The following is a 19,627-nucleotide window of genomic DNA, read 5'->3' on the forward strand; positions in this document are numbered from 1 at the left end:
GTGTGAAGATATTTCTTTTTTCACCATAGGCTTCAAAGAGCTCACAAATATCACAAAGCATGTTCTACAAAAAGGCTCTATCCAAACTGGTCAATGAAAAGAACACTTCAAATCTATGAAATGAATGAGCACATGACAAAGAATTTTCTCAGAAAGCTTCTGTCTAGTTTTTATGTGACGATATTTCCATTTTCACCATAGACCTGAAATCACCTACATACGTCCCTTTGCAGATTCTACAAAAAAATTGTTTCCAAACTGCTCAATCAAAGAAAGCTTTCTACTCTGTGAGATGAATGCACATATCACAGAGAAGTTTCTCAGAAAGTTTCTATCTAGTTCTTGTTTGTCGATACTCCTTTTTTCACCGTAGGCCTCAAACTGATCATAAATAACCCTTTGTAGATTCTACAAAAGGACTGTTTCCAAACTGCTCAATCAAAAGAAAGGTTCAACTCTGTGTGGTGAATGCACATATCACAAAGAATTTTCTCAGAAGGCTTCTGTCTAGATTTTATTTGTGGATATTTCCTTTTTCACAACAGGCCTCAAAAAGCTCACAAATATCCCTTTGCATATTCTACAAAAAGACTGCTTCCAAACTACTCAATGAAAGAAAATTCAACTCTGTGAGATGAATGCACACATCACAAAGTGGTTTCTCAGAATACTTCTGTCTAGTTTTTATATGAAGGTATTTCCTTTTTCACCACATGCCTCAAACCACTCAAAAACATCCCTTTGCAGATTCTCCAAAAAGACTGTTTCCAAACTGCTCAATCAAAAGAAAGATTCAACTCTTTGAGATGCATACACCCATCACAAAGAAGTTTCCCAGAAAACATGAGTCTAGTTTTTATGTGAAGATATTTCCTTTTTCACCATAAGCCTCAAAGCCTTCACAAACATCACTTTGCAGGTTCTATGAAAAGACTGTTTCCAAACTGCTCAATGAAAAGAAAGTTTCAACCCTGTGAGACGAATGCACGCATCACAAAGAAGTTTTTCAGAAAGCTGCTGTCTACGTTTCATTTTTCGATATTTCCGTTTTCACCATAGGACTCAAACCACTGAAACACATCACTTTGCAGATTCTACAAAAAGACGGTTTCCAAATGCCCAATGAAAAGAAAGGTTCAACTCTCTGAGACGAATGCGCACATCATGAAGAAGTTTCTCAGAATGCTTCTCTCTAGGTTTTATGTGATAATATTTCCTTTTTCACTGCAGACCTCAAACCACTTATAAATATCCCTCTGCACATTCTACAAAAAGTCTGTTTCCAACCTGATAAGTCAAAAGAAAGTTTCAACTCTGTGAGATGAATGCGCACATCACAAGGAAGTTTCTCAGACACCTTCTGTCTACTTTTTATGTGAAGGTATTTCCTTTTTCACCATATGCCTCAAAACGCCTTCAAATATCCCTTTACAGATTATACAAAAAGACTCTTCCCAAACTGCTCAATCAAAACAAAGGTTAAACTCTGTGAGATGAATGCACACATCTCAGAGAAATTTCTTTGAAAGCTTCTGTGTAGTTTTTATGTAAAGATATTTCCTTTTACACTATAGGCCTCAAAGAGCTCAAAAATGTCTCCTTACAGATTCTACAAGAATACTGTTTTTGAACTGGTGAATCAAAACAAATGTTCAACTCTGTGAGATGAATGCACACATCCTAAAGAAGTTTCTCAGAAACCTTTTTTGTAGGTTTAAGTGAAGATATTTCCTTTTCCACCATAAGCCTGAAAGCATTCACAGATATCTCTTTGCAGATTGTACAAAAAGACTATTTAAAAACTTCTCAATCAAAACAAAAGGTCAACTATGTGAGATGAATGCACACATCACAAAGAAGTTTCTCAGAAAGCTTCTTTTTAGATTTTATTTGTAGATAATTCCTTTTTCACCATAGGTTTCAAATTGCTCACAAATATTCCTTGCAGTTTCTAAAAAAGTCTTTTTCCAAACTACTCAATCAAAAGAGTGGTTCAACTCTGTGAGATGAACACACACATCACTAAGAAGTTTCTCAGAAAGCTTCTGTCTAGTTTTCATGTGAAGATAATTCCTTTTTCAACATAGGCCTCAATGGGCTCACAAATATCCCTATGCAGATTCTACAAAAGACTGTTTCCAAACTACTCAATCAAAAGGAAGATTCAACTCTGTCAGATGAATGCACACATCACAAAGAAGTTTCTCAGAGACCTTCTGTCTAGATATTATTTGTGGCTATTTCCTTTTTCACCATAGGCCTCAAAGGGCTCACAGATATCCCTTTGCAGATTCTATAGAAACACTGTTTCCAACCTGCTCAATCTAAAGAGGGGTTCAACACTGTAAGCCGAATGCACACATCCCAAAGAAGTTTCTCAGAATGCTTCTGTCTAGTTTTTATGTGAAGATATTTCCTTTTTCACCATAGGCCTCAAATCGCTCACAAATGTCCCTATGCAGATTCTACATAAAGACTGTTTGCAAACTGCTCAATGAAAAGAAAGGTTCAACTCGGTGAGACGAAAGCACACAACATGACGAAGTTTCACAGAATGCTTCTGTCTAGTTTTTGTATGAAGATATTTCCTTTTTCACCATAGGCCTCAAAGGGTTCAGAAATATCACTATGCAGATTCTACAAAAAGAATGCTTCCAAACCGATCAATCAAAAGGAAGCTTCAACTCTGTGAGATGAAAGCACACATCACAAAGAAGTTTCTCAGAAAATTTCTGTCTAGTTTTTTTGTGAGGATATTTCTTTTTTCATGATAAACCTCAAATTGTTCACAAATACCACTTTGCAGATTATACAAAAAGCTCCCAAACTGCTCAATCAAAACAAAGGTTCAACCCTGTGAGATGAATGCACACAGCACAAAGAAGTTTCACAGAAAGCTTCTTTCTAGCTTTTATTTGTGGATATTTCCTTTTTCACCTTAGGCCTCAAACTGCACACAAATATATTTTTGCAGATTCTCCAAAGAGACGTTTCCAAACAGCTCAATCAAAAGACAGGTTCAACTCTGTGAGATGAATGCACGCATCACAAAGAAGTTTCTCAGAATGATTCTCTACAGTTTTTTTTGTGAATACATTACCTTTTTCACCATATGCCCCAACATTTTCACAAATATCCCTATGCAGATTCTATAAAAAGACTGCTCCCAAAATTCTGAATCAAAAGGAAGCTTCAAATCCGTGAGATGAATGCATACACACCAAAGAAGTTTCTCAGAAAGATTCTGTTTAGTTTTCATGTGCATATATTTCCTTTTTCACCATATGCCTCAAAGCGCCCAGAAATATCACTTTGCAGATTCTAACAAAAGAATGTTTCCAAAATGCTCAATGAAAAGAAAGGTTCAAACCCATGAGATGAATGCACCCATCACAAAGAAGTTTCACAGAAAGATTCTGTCCAGATTTTATTAGTGGATATTTCCTTTTTCACAATAAGCCTGAAAGGGCTCACAAAAATCCTTTGGCAGAATCTACGAAAAGACTGTTTACAAACTGCTCAATCAAAAGAAAGTTTCAACTCTGTGTGATGAACGCACACATCACAAAGAAGATTCTCAGAAAGATCCTGTCTAGTTTTTATGTGAAGACATTTCATTTTTCACCATAGATGTCAAACCTCCTACATATATACCCCTGCAGATTATTCAAAAAGCCTGCTTCCAAACTGCTCAATCAGAAGAAAGGTTCCACTCTGTGAGATGAGTGCACACATTATGAAGAAGTTTCTTAGAATACTTTTGTCTAGTTCTTATGTGAAGACATTTCCTTTTTCACTGTAGGCAAAAATGGATTGCAAATATCCCTTTGCAGATCCTACAAAAAGATTGATTCAAAACTTCTCAATCAAAAGAAAGATTCAACTTTGTGAGACAAATGTACACATCTCAAAGAAGTTTGTCAGAAAACTTCTGTCAACTTTTCTGTGAATATATTTCTTTTCTCACCATGGGCCTCAAACTGCCCACAAATATACTTTTGCAGATACTTCAAAAAGACTGTTTACAAACTGCTCAATCAAAAGAAAGGTAAAGCTCTGTTTGATGAATGCATATATCACCAAGAAGTTTATCAGAAACCTTCTGTCTATTTTTTATTTGAAGATATTTCCTTTTTCACTGTAAGCATCAAAGTGTTCACAAATATCACCTTGCAGATTCTACAAATAGACTGTTTCCAAGTTGTTCAATCAAAAGAAAGGTTCAACTCTGTGAATTGAATGCACACATCACAAAGAAGTTTCTCAGAAAGCTTCTCTCTAGTTTTTATATGAAGATGTTTCCTTTTCCACCATAGGCCCCAAAGCGCTCCAAATATCCACTTGCAGATTCTACAAAAAGATTGTTTCCAAACTGTTCTATCAAAAGAAGGTTCAACTCGGTGAGAAGAATGAACACATCACAAAAAAGTTTCTCAGAAAACTTCTATCTAGTTTTTATGTGAAGATATTTCCTTTTTCACCATAGACCTCAAAGCTCTCTCAAATGTCTCTTTGCAGATTCTACAAGAAGACGGTTTCCAAACTTCTCAATCAAAAGGCAAGTTCATATCTGTGAGGTAAATGCACACATCATAAAGAAGTTTCTCAGAAAGCTTCTGTCTAGTTGTTATGGGATGATATTTCCTTTTTCACCATAAGCTTCAAAGCCTTCCGAAATATCAGTTTTCAGATTCTACAAAAAGTGTGTTTCCAAACTGCTCAATGAATAGAAAGGTTCAACTCTGAGAGATGAATGCACACATCACAAAGAGGTTTCTCAGAAATCTTCTGTCTGGTTTTTATGTGAAGATATTTCCTTTGTCACCATAGGCCTCCTATCACTCACAAATATCCCTTTGCAGATTCTACAAAAAGACTGTTTCCAAACTGCTCAATCAAGAGAATGGTTCAACTCTGTGACACGAAGGCACACATCACAAAGAAGTTTCTCAGAAATATTCTGTCTTGTTTTTATGTGAATATATTTTCTTTCTCACCATATGCCTTAAGACACTCACAAATATCCCTTTGGAGATACTCCAAAAAGATGGTTTCCAAACTGCTCAATCAAAAGAAAAGTTCAACACTGTGAAATGAATGCACACATGACAAAGAAGTTTCTCAGAAAGTTTCTGTGTAGATTTTATTTGTAGATATTTCCTTTTTCACCATAAGCCTCAAACTGCTCACAAATATCCCTTTGCAGAATCTACAAAAAGACCGTTTCCAAACTGCTCAATCAACAGCAACGTTGAAATCTGTGAGATGAATACACACATCACAAAAAAGCTTCTCAGAAAGTTTCTGTCTATTTTTTATGTGAAGATATTTCCTTTTTCAACATAAGCCTCAAATCGTTAACAAATATCATTTTGAAGATTCTACAAAAAGACTGTTTCCAAACTGCTCAATCAAAAGAAAGGTTCAACTCTGTGAGATGAATGCAGACATCACAAAGAAGTTTCTCAGGAAGATTCTTTCTAGTATGTATTTGTAGACATTTCCCTTCCCACCATAGGGCTCAAACCACTCACAAATATCCATTTATAGATCTACAAAAGACTCTTTCCAAACAGCTCAATTAAAAGAAAGGTTCAACTCTTGAGATGAATGCACACATCAAATAGAGGTTTCTCAGAAAGCTTCTGTCTAGTTTTTATGTGAATGTATTTCCTTTTTCACCATTAGCCTCAAAGCTTTCACAAATGTCCCTTTGCAGATTTTACAAAAAGACTGTTTCCTAACTGCTCAATCTAAAGATCAGTTCCAAACTGTGAGATGCATGCTGACATCACAAAGAAGTTTCTCAGAAAGATTCTGTCTAGTTTTTACCTGAATATATTTACTTTCTCACCTTAGGCCTCAAACCGCTCACAAATATCCCTTTGCCGATTTTCCAAAAAAACACTTTACAAACTGCTCAATCAAAAGAAACTTTCATCACTGTGATATGAATGCTCACATCAAAGAAAAAAAGTGTCTCAGAAATCTTCTGTCTAGATTTTATTTGTGGATGTTTCCTTTTTCACCATAAGCCATAAACTGCTTAAAAATATCCCCTTGCAGATTCTACAGAAAGACAATTTACAAACTGCTCAATCAAAAGAAAGTTTCATCTCTAGGAGATGAATGCTCACATCACAAAAAAGTGTCTCAGTAAGCTTCTGTCTAGATTTTATTTGTTGATATTCCCTTTTTCACTTTAAGCCATAAATCACTTAAAAATATCCCTTTGAAGATTCTACAAAAAGACTGTTTCCAAACTGCTCAATGAAAATAATGGTTCAACTCTTTGAGTTGAATGCACACATCACAAAGTAGTGTCACAGAAGGATTCTGTCCAGATTTTATTAGTGGATATTTCCTTTTTCACCATAAGCCTGAAAGGGCTCTCAAATATCCTTTGGCAGAAACTTTAAAAAGACTGTTTACAAACTGCTCAATCAAAAGAAACATTCAGCTCTGTGTGATGAATGCACACATCACAAACAAGGTTCTCAGAAAGATTCTGTCTAGTTTTTATGTGAAGATATTTTCTTGTTCACCATAGGCCTCAAAGTGCTCCAAATATCCAATTGCACATTCTACTAAAAGACTTTTTCCAAACTGCTCAATCAAAAGAAAGTTTCAACTCTGTGAGATGAAAGTGCACATCACAAAGAAGTTTCTCAGAAATATGTGTCTAGTTTTTATGTGAAGATAGTTCCTTTTTCACCATAGGCCTCAAAGGGCTCACAAATATCCCTTTGCAGATTATACAAAAAGACTTTTTCCAAACTCCTCAATCAAAAGAAATGTTTAAATCTGTAAGATGAATGCACACATCACAAAGAAGACTCTCAGAATGCTTCTGTCTCGTTTTTATGTGAAGATATTTCTTTTTCAGCATAGGCTTCAAACCACTCAGAAATATCCCTTTGCAGATCGCACAAATAGACTGTTTCCAAACTGCTTAATGAAAAGAAACTTCAATTCTGTGACGTGAATGAAAACATTACAAAGCAGTTTCTCAGAATGCCTTGGTCTAGTTTTTATGTGAAGATATTACCTTTTTCACCATAGGCCTCAAACTGCTCACAAATATCCCTTTGCAGATTCTACAAAAACACTGTTTGCAAACTGCTCAATGAAAAGAAACCTTCAACTGTGTGAGACGAAAGCACACATCCCTCGAAGTTTCTCAGAATGTTTCTGTCTTGTTTTTATGTGACGATATTTCCTTTTTCTCCATGGGCCTCAAATCCTTCCAAATATCCATTTCCAGATTCCACAAAAAGATTGTTTCCAAACTGCTCAATCAAAAGAAAGGCTCAACTCTGTGATATGAAAGCACACATCACAAAAATTTCTTAGAAAGCTTCTGTCTAATTTTATGTGTAGATATTTCCTTTTTCAGAATAGGCCTCAAAGTGCTCAGAATTGCCCCTTGCAGATTCTACAAAAAGACTGTTTCAAAACTGCTCAATCAAAAGAAAGGTTAAACTCTGTGAGAGGAATTTTTTCACCACTTGCCTCAAAGTACTACAAATATCCATTTGCATATTCTATGAATAGACTGTTTCCAAACTGCTCAAAATCAAAACAAATGTTCAACTTCGTGATATGAATGCACACATCACAAAGAATTTTCTTAGAAATATTTTGTCTAATTTTTATGGGAAGATATTTGTTTTTCACCATAGGCCTCAAAGTGCTGCAAATATCCACTTGCAGATTCTACAAAAATACTGCTTCTAAACTGCTAAATCAAAGGAAAGTTCAACTGTGTGAGATGAATGCAGACATCACAAAGAAGTTTCTCAGAAAGCTTCTGTCTAGTTTTTATGTGAAGATATTTCCTGTTTCACCATAAACCTCAAAGGGCTCACAAATATCCCTTTCTGGATTCTACAAAAAACAGTTTCCCAACTGCTCAATCAAAAGAAAGTTTCAACTCTGTGAGAGGAAAGCACACATCCCAAAGAAGTTTCTCAGAAAACTTCTATCTAGTTTTTCTGTGAAGATATTTCCTATTTCAACATAAGCCTCAATGGGTTCACAAATATCTCTATGCATATTCTAAAAAAAGACTATTTCCAAACTGCTCAGTGAAAAGAAAGTTTTAACTCCATGAGATGAGCACACATCACAAAGAAGTTTATGAGAATGCTTCTGTCTAGTTTTTATGTGAAGATATTTCCTATTTCACCGTAGGCCTCAAAGTGCTCGCAAATATCCCTTTGCAGATTTTATAAAAAGACTTTTCCCAAGCTCCTATGTCTAAAGAAAGTTTCAACACTGTGAGATAAATGAACACATCACAAATACGTTTCTCAGAATGCTTCTATCTAGGTTTCATGTGAAGATATTTCTTTTTCACTATAGGGCTCAAACTGCTCAGAAATATACCTTTGCATATTGAACAAAAACACTATTTCCTAACTACTCAACGAAAAGAAAGTTTCAGCTCTGTGAGGTGAATGCAAACATCACAAAAAAGTTTCTCAGAAAGCGTCTGTCTAGTTTTCATGTGAAGATATTTCCTTTTTCACCATAGGCCTCAAAGCCCACGAAATATCCATTTGAAGATTATACGAAAAGACTGTTTCCAAACTGCTTAATCCAAAGAATGGTTCAACTCTCTGAAATGAAAGAACACACCACAAAGGAGTTTCTCAGAAAGCCTCTGTCTAGTTTTTATATGAAGATATTTCCTGTTTCACCATAGGCCTCAAAGCGCTCTCAAATATCCCTTTACAATTCTGTGAAGAAAGTCATTGGTAGCTTGATGGGGATGGCGTTGAATCTGTAAATTACCTTGGACAGTATGGCCATTTTCATGATATTGATTCTTCCTACCCATAAGCAAGGAATGTTCTTACATTTCTTTATATCCTTTTTTATTTCATTGAGCAGTGGTTTGTATTTCTCCTTGAAGAGGTCCTTCATGTCCCTTGTAAGTTGGATTCCTAGGTATTTTATTCTCCTTGAAGCTATGCAGCCATAAAAAATGATGAGTTCATGTCTTTGTAGGGACATGGATGAAATTCGAAATCGTCTTTCTCAGTAAACTATCGCAAGAACAAAAAACCAAACACCGCATATTCTCACTCATAGGTGGGAATTGAACAATGAGAACACGTGGACACAGGAAGGGGAACATCACACTCTGGGGACTGTTGTGGGATGTGGGGAGGGATGAGGGATAGCATTAGGAGATATACCTAATGCTAAATGACAAGTTAATGGGTGCAACACCTCAGCATGGCACATGTATACATACGTAGCTAACCTGCACATTGTGCTCATGTACCCTAAAACTTAAATTATAATAATAATAAAATAAAAATAAATATAAAAATAAATAAAAAATAAGAAAAAAATATCCCTTTGCAGATTCTACAAACAGACTGTTTCCCAACTGCTCAATCAAAAGAAAAGTTCAACTCTGTGAGATGAATGCACACATCATGAAGTTGTTTCGCATAAAACTTCTGTCTACTTTTTATGTGAAGATATTTCCTATTCCACCGTAGGCCTCAAAGGGCTCACAAATATCCCTTTGCAGATTCCAAAAAAATACTGTTTCCAATTGCTCAATCAAAAGAAAGGTTAAGCTCTTTGGGATAAATGCACACATCACAAAAAACTTTCTCGGAATGCTTCTGTATAGTTTTTATGTGAAGATATTCCCTATTTCTCCATAGTCCTCAAAGGGCTCAAAACTATCCCTTTGCAGATTCCACAAAAATACCGTTTCCAAACCGCTCTATGAATAGTAAGGTTCAACTCCATCAAATGAATGGAAAAAATCACAAAGAACTTTCTCAAAAAGTTTCTGTCTAGTTTTCATATGAGTATACTTCCTATTTCACCATAGGCCTCAAAGGGCTCAAAAATATCCCTTTGCACATTCTACCAAAAGACTGCTTCCAAACTGATCAATCAAAAGAAAGCTTCTACTCTGTGAGAAGAAAGCACACGTCATAAGGAAGTTTCTCAGAATGCTTCTGTCTACTTTTCTGTGAAGATATTTACTTTTTCACCATAGGATGCAAACTGCACACAAATATCCCTCTGCAGATAGTACAAAAAGACTGTTTCTGAATTGTGCATTCATAAGGTTCTACTCTGTGAGATTAATATACAAGTCAGAAATAAGTTTCTCAGACTGCTTCTGTCTATTTTTTATGTGAAGATATTTCTTTATCTCCATAGGCCTCAAAACGCTCAGATATATCCCACTGCAGATACTACAAAAAGACTGTTTCCAATCTGCTCAATAAAAAGAAAGCTTCTACTCTGTGAGAAGAAAGCACACATCATAAGGAAGTTTCTCAGAATGTTCTGTCTAGTTTTTATGTGAAGATATTTCCTATTTCACCTTAGGCCTCAAAGGGCTGACAAATATCCCTTTGCAGATTCTACAGTAAGATGGTTTCCGAACTGATCAATGAAAAGAAAGGTTCAACTCTGTGAAAGGAATGGACACATCACAAAGAAGTTTCTCAAAGTTCATCTGTTTAGTTATTATGTGAAGACATTTCTTTTTCACCGTAGGCCTCAAACCACTCAGAAATATCCCGTTGCAGATTGTACAAAAAGACAGTTTCCAAACTGCTCAGTCAAAACAAAGGTTCAACACTGAGATGAATGCACACATCACAAAGACGTTTCTCAGAACACTTCTGTTTAGTTTTTATGAAGATATTTCCTTTTTCACCATAGACCTCAAAGCACTCCAAATATCCATTTGCAGATTCTGCAAAAAGAGTGTTTCCAAACTGCTCAATCAAAAGAAAGATTAAACTCTGTGAGATGAATGCAAACATCACAAAGCAGTTTCTCAGAATGCTTCTGTCTAATTTTTATGTGAAGATATTTCCTTTTTCATCATAGGCCTTAAACTGCTCACAAATATCCCTCTGCAGATACTACAAAAAGACTGTTTCCAAACTGCTCAATCAAAAGAAAGTTTCAACTCTGCAAGATGAAAGCACTCATCAAAAAGAAGTTTCTCAGAAAGCTTCTGTCTAGTTTTTATGTGAAGATATTTCATATTTCAACATAGGCCTCAATGGGCTTAGAAATATGCCTTTGCAGATTGTCCAAAGAGACTCTTTCCAAACTGCTCAATCAAAGGAAACGTTCAACATGTGAAATGAAAGTGCACATCACAAACAAGTTTCTCAGATGGTTTCTTTCTAGTTTTAATGTGAAGATATTTCCTTTTTCACCATAAGCTTCAGTGGGCTCAAAAATATCTCTTTGCAGATCCTACAAAAGGACTCTTTCCAAACTGCTCTAACAAAGGAAAGTTTCAACTCTGTGAGGCGAAATCACACATCACAAATAAGTTTCTCAGAAAGCTTCTGTCTAGTTTTCATGGGAAGATATTTCCTATTTCACCTTAGGCCATAAAGGGATAACAAATATCTCTTTACAGAATCTACAAAAAGACACTTTCCAAACTGCTCCACCAAAAGAAAATTTCAACTGTATGAGATTAATGGATGCATCACAAAGCAGTTTCTCAGAAAGCTTCTGTCTAGTTTTTATGTGAAGATATTTCTTTTTCACCATAGGCCTCAAACGTCTAAGAAATATCCCTTTGCAGATTGGACATAAAGACTGTTTCCAAACTTCTCAATCAAAAGAAATTTTTAACTCTGTGTGATGAAAGTACACATCACAAAGAACTTTCTCAGAATGCTTCTATCTAGTTTTTATGTGAAGATATTTACTTTTTCACCGTAGGCCTTAAACCGCTCCCAAATATCCCTCTGCATATTATACAAAAAGACTGCTTCCAAACTGCTCAATGAAAAGAAAGTTCAACTCTGTGGGATAAAAGCACACATCACAAAGACGTTCTTCAGAATGTTTCTCACTAAATTTTATGTGAAAATATTTAGATTTTCACCACAAGCCACAAAGCACTCCAAATATCGATTTGCAGATTCTTCAAAAAGACTGTTTCCAAACGGATCAATCTAAAGAAAGTTTCAACTCTGTGAGATGAATGCAAACATCACAAAGAAGTTTCTCAGAATGCTTCTGTCTAGTTTTTCTGTGAAGATATTTCCTATTTCACCATGGTCCTCAATGGGCTCACATATATCCTTTCGCAGATTCTACAGAAAGACTGTTTCTGAACTTCTCAATGAAAAGAAATGTTCAACTCTGGGAGATGAATGCACACATGAAAAAGAAGTTTCTCAGAATGCCTCTGTGTAGTTTTTATGCTAAGATATTTCTTTTTCACCACAGACCTCAAACCACTCAGAAATATCCCTTTGCAGATTGTACGAAAAGATGGTTTCCAAACTGCTCAATGAAAAGAAAGTTTCAACTCTGTGACATGAATATGCACATCACAAAGAAGTTTTTCAGAAAGCTTCTGTTTAGTTTTTAAGTGAAAATATTTCCTTTTTCACCATAGGCCTCAAAGCCCTCCAAATATCCTTTTGCAGAATCTACAAAAAGAGAGTTTCCAAACTGTTCAATGAAAAGAAAGATTCAAATCTGAGAGATGAAAGCACACATCACAAAGAAGTTTCCCATAATGCTTCTGTCTACTTGTTTTGTGAAGATATTTTCTATTTCAATATAAGCCTCAAAGGGCTCACAAATATCCCTTTGCAGACTCTGCAAAAAGACAGTTTTTGAACTGCTCCATGAAAAGAAAATTTCAACTCTGTGAGACGAATGCACAAATAATAAATTAATTTCTCATAATGCTTCTGTCTAGTTTTTATGTGAAGATATTTCTTTTTCACCATAGGCATAAAACCGTTCAGAAGTATCCCTTTGTAGATTCTACAAAAAGACTGTTTCCAAACTGCTCAATCAAAAGAAAGGTTCAACCCTGTGAGATGAATGCACATATAACAAAGAAGTTTCTCAGAAATCCTGTGTCTTGTTTTTATGTGAAGATATTTCCTTTCTCAACATAGGCCTCAAAGTGATCCAAATATCCATTTGCAGATTCTACAAAAAGACTGTTTCCAAACTGATCAATCAAAACAAATTTTTAACTCTCTGAGATGAAAGCACAATAACAAAGAAGTTACTCAGACAGCTTTTCTCTAGTTTGTATGTGAAGATATTTCCATTTCACCTGAGGCCATAAAGGGCTCACAAATATTCCTTTGAAGTTTCTACAAAAAGACTGTTTCCAAAGTGCTCAATCAAAAGAAAGGTTCAACTCTGTGAGATGAATGGACACATCACAAAGAAGTTTCTCAGAATACTTCTGTCTAGTTATTATGTGAAGATATTTCCTTTTTCACCATAGTCTTTAAACCACTCAAAAATATCCCTCTGCAGATACTACAAAAAGACTATTTCCAAACTGGTCCATCAAAGAAAGTTTCAACTCTGTGAGATGAATGGACTCATCACAAAGAAGTTTCTCATAATTCTTCTGTCTAGTTTTTATGTGAACATGTTTCCTTTTTCACCGTAGGACTCAAATTGCTCCAAATATCCATTTGCAGATCCTACAAAAAGAATGTTCCCAAACTGCTCAATCAAAAGATAAGTGCAACTCTGTGAGATGAAATCACACATCACAAAGAAGTTTCTCAGAAAGCTTCTGTCTACTTTTTATATGAAGGTATTTCCTTTGGCACCATAGGCCTTAAACTGCTCACAAATATAACTCTGCTTATACTTCCAAGAGACTTTCTCCAAATTGCTAAATCAAAAGAAACGTTCAACATTGTGAGATGAATGCACACATCACTAAGAAGTTTCCCAAAATGCTTCTGTCTAGTTATTACGTGAAGATATTTCCTTTTTCACTATAGTCTTTAAACCACTCAAAAATATCCCTCTGCAGATACTACAAAAAGACTGTTTCCAAACTCATCCATCAAAGAAAGTTTCAACTCTGTGAGATGAATGGATGCATCACAAAGAAGTTTCTCAGAATTCTTCTGTCTAGTTTTTATGTGAACATATTCCCTTTTTCACCATAGGACCCAAATTGTTCCAAATATCCATTTGCAGATTCTACAAAAAGACTGTTTCCAAACTTCTCAATCAAAAGAAAGGTGAAGCTTTTTGAGACAAAAGCACACATCACAAAAAGTTTCTCAGAAAGCTTCTGTTTACTTTTTATATGAAGGTATTTCCTTTTGCACAATAGGCCTTAAACTGCTCACAAACATAACTCGGCTTATACTTCCAAGAGACTTTCTCCAAATTGCTAAATCAAAAGAAACGTTCAAATTTGTGAGATGAATGCACACATCACAAAGAAGTTTCTCAAAATGCTTCTGTCTAGTTTTCATGTGAAGATATTTATTTTTCACCATTGGCCTCAAACCACTCTGAAATATCCCTTTGCAATTTGTACAAAAAGACTGTTTCCAAACTGCTCAAAGAAAAGAAATGGTCAACTATTAGAGATGAATGGAAATGTCACAAATAGTTTTCTCAAAAAGCTACTGTCTAGTTTTTATGTGAAGATATTTCCTTTTCCACTATAGGCCTCCAAACGTTCCAAATATCCATTTGCAGATTCTACAAAAAGACTGTTTCCAAACCGCCCCATAAAAAGAAAGGTTCATCTCTGTGAGAGGAAAGTGCACATCACAAAGAAGTTTCTCAGAAAGCTTCTATGTAGTTTTTATGTGAAGATATTTCATATTTCAACATAGGCCATAAGGGGCTCACAAATATCCATTTGCAGATTCTAAGAAAATACATGTTCCAAACTGCTAAATCAAAAGAAAGGTTTAACTCTGTGGGATGAATGGACACCTCACAAAAAAGTTTCTCAGAAAGCTTCTGTCTAGTTTTTATGTGAAGATATTTCCTATTTCACCATAGGTCTCAAAGGGCTCAGAAATATCCCTTTGCAGATTCTATGAAAAGACCCTTTCCGAACTACTGAATGAAATGAAAGTTTCAAATCTGTGGGATGAATGCACACATCACAGAGAAGTTTCCCAGAATGCTTCTGTCTGATTTTTATGTGAAGATATTTCTTTTTCACCATAGGCCTCAAACCACTCAGAAATATCCCTTTACAGATTGTGCAAAAAGACTGTTTCTAAACAGCTCAATGAAAAGGAAGATTCAGCTCTGGGAGATGAATGCAAACATCACAAAGAAGTTTCTCCAAAAGCTTCTGTCTGGTTTTTATGTGAAGGTATTTCCTTTTTCACCATAGGCCTCAAACTGCTCACAAACATCCCTTTGCAGATTCTACAAAAAGACTGTTTCCAAACTGCACAATGAAAAGAAAGGTTAAACTCTGTGAGATGAAAGCACACATCACAAAGAAGTTTCTCAGAATGCTTTTGTATAGTTTTATGTGAAGAAGTTTCCTTTTTCACCATAGAAATCAAAAGAACGGTTCAAATGTGTGGGATGAATGCACACATCCCAAAGAAGTTTCTCAGAAAACTTCTGTTTAGTTTTTTGTGAAGATATTTCCTTTTTCACCATGGGCCTCAAAGCACTCCAAATATCCACTTCAGATTCTATAAAAAGAGTGTTTCCAATCTGCTCAATCAAAAGAAAGGTTCAGTTCTGTGAGGTGAAAGCACACATCACAAAGAAGTTTCTTAGAAACCTTCTGTCTAGTTTATATGTGAAGATATTTCATATTTCAAAATAGGCCTCAAAGGGCTCCGAAGTGTACCCTTGCAGATGCTACAAAAAAGAGTGTTTCCAAACAGCTCTATCAAAAGAAAGATTTAACTTGGTGAGATGAATGCACACATTACATAGAAGTCTCTCATAATGCTTCTGTCTAGTTTTTTTGAGAAGCCATTTCCTTTTTCACTATAGGCCTCAGTCTGCTCATTAATAGCCCTCTGCAGATACTAGAAAAAGAGTCTTTCCAAATGCTCAATGAAAATAAAGGTTCAAATCTTTGAGATGAAAGCCCACGTCACAAAGAAGTTTCTCAGAAAGTTTCTGTCTAGTTTTTATGTGAAGATATTTCCTATTTCACCTTAGACCTCAAAGGGATCACAACTATCCCTTTTCAGATTCTACAAAAAACTCTTTCCGAACTGCTTCATCAAAGGAAAGGTTCAATTCTGTGAGATAAATGCACACATAAAAAATTAGTTTCTCAGAATGCTTCTGTCTTGTTTTTATGTGAAGATATTACTTTTTCACCATAGGTCTCAAACCGCAAACAGATATTCCTTTGCAGAATGCACAAAAAGTATGTTTCCACACTGCTCAATGAACAGAAAGTTTCAACTCAGTGAGATGAATGCAAACATCACAAAGAGTTTTCTCAAAATACTTCTGTTTAGGTATTATGTGAAGATATTTACTTTCTCACCATAGGCCTCAAACTGCTCACAAATATCCCCTTGCAGATTCTACAAAATGACTTGTTGCCAAACTGCTCAATGAAAAGGAAGGTCCAAATCTGAGATGAAAGCACGCATCACAAAGAAGTTTCTCAGAAGTTTCTGTCTAGTTTTTATGTGCAGATATTTCCTTTTTTCACCATAGGCCTCAAAGCACTCCAAATATCCCTTTGCAGATTCTACAAAAAGAGTGTTTCCAAACTGCTCAATCAAAAGAGAGGTTCAACTCTTTGAGATGAAAGCACACAGTACAAAGAAGATTTTCAGAAAGCTTTTGTCTAGTTTTTATGTGAAGACATTTCCTATTTCACTATAGGCCTCAATGGGCTCACAAATATACCTTTGCAGATTCTACAAAAGGACTCTTTCCAAACGGCTTAATCCAAGGAAAGTTTCAACCCTGTGACGTGAGTGCACACATCACAAAGAAGTTTCTCAGAATGCTTCTGTCTAGTTTTTATGTGAAAATATTTCCTGTTCACCATAGGCATAAAACGTTGCAAATATCCATTTGCAGATTCTACAAAAAGACTGTTTCCAACCTGTTCAATCAAAAGAAAAGTTCAACTCTGTGAGATGAAGGCACACATGACAAATAAGTTTCTCAGAAAGCTTCTGTCCAGTTTTTATTTGAAGATTTTCCCTATTTCACCATAGGCCTGAAAAGGCTCACAAATATCCTTTTGCATATTCTAAAAAAAGACTGTTTCCAAACTGCTCAATCAAAACAGAGGTTCAAATATGTGTGATGAATGCACACATCACAAAGAAATTTCTCAGAATGTTTTTGTCTAATTTTTATGTGAAGATATTTCTCTTTCACCATAGGCCTCAAATGGCTCAGAAATATCCATTTGCAGCTTGTACAAAAAGACTGTTTCCAAACTGCTCAATCAAAAGAAAGTTTCAACACTGTGAGATGAATACACACATCACAAAGAAGTTTCTCAGAAAGCTTCTGTTTAGCATTCATGTGAAGATATATCCTTTTTCACCATAGGCCTCAATGGGCTCAGAAATATCCCTTTGCAGATTCTACAAAAGGACTGTTTAGAAAACTGCTTAATCCAAAGAAAGGTTCACCTCTGTGAGTTGAATGCATACATATCAAAGAAGTTTCTCACAACGGATCTGTCGAGTTTTTTTTGTGAAGATATAACCTTTTTAACCATAGGTCATAAACTGCTCATGAATATCCCTCTGCAGATACTATAAAAAGACTGTTTCCAAACTGCTGCATCCAAGGAAATGTTCAACTCTGTGAGATGAATACACCCATCACAAAGAAGTTTCTCAGAATGCTCCTGTCTGGTTTTTATGTGAAGATATTTCCTTTTTCACCATGGGCCTCAAAGTGCTCCAAATATCCATTTACAGACTCTACAAAAAGAGTGTTTCCAAACTGCTCATTCAAAAGAAAGGTTCGACTCTGTGAGATGAAAGAACACATCACAAAGTAGTTTCTCAGAAAGCTTCTGTCTAGTTTTTATCTGAAGATATTTCCTATTTCACCATAGGCCATAAAGAGCTCACAAATATTTTTTGCAGATACTTCAAAAAGACTGTTTCCAAACTGCCCAACCCAAAGAAAGGTTCAACTCTGTGAGATGAATGGACACATCACAAAGAAGTTTCTCAGAATGCATCTATTCAGTTTTATGTGAAGATTTTTTTTTCATCCTAGGCCCCAATGAGCTCAGAAATATCCCTTTGCAGATTCTAAAAAAGAACTGTTTCCAAACTGCTCAATCTAAAGAAAGGTTCACCTCTGTGAGTTGAATGCACACATCACAGGGAAGTTTTCCAGAATGCTTCTGTCTACTTTGTATGTGAAGGTATTTCCTTTTTCACCATAGGCCTCAAACCGTTCACAACTATCCCTCTGGAGATACAACAAAAGGACTGTTTCCAATCTGCTAAATCAAAAGATAGGCTCAACAACGTGAGATGAATGCACGCATCACAAAGAAGTTTCTCAGAATGCTTCTGTCTAGTTTTAATGTGAAGATATTTCCTTTTTTCACCATAGGCCTCAAAGCACTCCAAACATCCATTTGCAGATTCCACAAAAAGACTGTTTCCAAGCTGCTCTATCAAAACAAAGGTTCAACTCTGTGAGATGAAAGCACACATCACAAAGAAGTTTCTCAGAAAGCTTCTGTCTAGTTTTTATGTAACGATATTTCCTATTTCACCACAGGCCTAAATGGACTCAAAAATATCCCTTTCAGATTCTACAAAAAGAGTCTTTCTGAACTTCTCAATGAAAGGAAAGTTTCAACCCTGTGAGGTGAATGCACACATAAAAAGAAGTTTCTCAGAATGCTTCTGTCTAGTTTTTATGTGAAGATATTACTTTTTCACCATAGGCCTCAAACTGCTCAGAAATATCCCTTTGCAGATTGAACCAAAAGACTCTTTCCATACTGCTCAATGAAAAGAAAGATTCATCTGTGTGAGATGAATGCACACATAGAAAAGAAGTTTCTCAGAATGCTTCTGTCTAGTTTTTATGTGAGGATATTTCCTTTTTCACTATAGTCCTTAAACAATTCACAAATATCCCTCTGCAGATACTACAAAAAGACTGTTTCCAAACTACTCCATGAAAAGAAAGGTTCAACTCTGTGAGATGAATGCACACATAAGGAAGAAGTTTCTCGGAATGATTCTGTCTAGTTTTTATGTGAAGATAATTATTTTTCACTACAGGCATCAAAAGGCTCAGAAATATCAACTTGCAGATTGTACAAAAATACTGTTACCAATCTGCTCAATCAAAAGAAAGTTTCTTCTCTGTGATATGAATCCAGGCATCACAAAGAAGATTCTCAGAAAGCTGCTTTTTAGTGTTTTTGTGAAAATATTTCCGTTTTCACCATAGGCCTAAAAGAGCTGCAAATATCCATTTGTGGATTCTACAAAAAGACTGTTTTGAAACTGCTCAATCAAAAGAAAAGTTCAACTCTGTGAGATGAAAGCACACATTGCAAAGCATTTTCTCAGAAAGATTCTGTCTAGTTTTTATGTCAAGGTATTTCCTGTTTCATCATAGGCTGTGAAGGGCTCACAAATATCCATTAGCATATTTTAAGAAAAGACTGTTTCCAAACTGCTCAAACAAAAGAAAGGTTCAACTCTGTGAGATGAATGCACATATAAGAAAGAACTTTCTCAGAATGCTTCTGTCTAGTTTTTATGTGAAGATATCTCTTTTTCACCTTAGGTCTCAAATGGCTAAGAAATATCCCTTTGCAGATTTTACAAAAAGACTGTTTCCAAACTGCTCAATAAAAAAAGTTTCA

This window comes from Pongo abelii, chromosome 23 (genome assembly GCF_028885655.2).
Source record: "Pongo abelii isolate AG06213 chromosome 23, NHGRI_mPonAbe1-v2.0_pri, whole genome shotgun sequence".
Classification (NCBI taxonomy): domain Eukaryota; kingdom Metazoa; phylum Chordata; class Mammalia; order Primates; family Hominidae; genus Pongo; species Pongo abelii.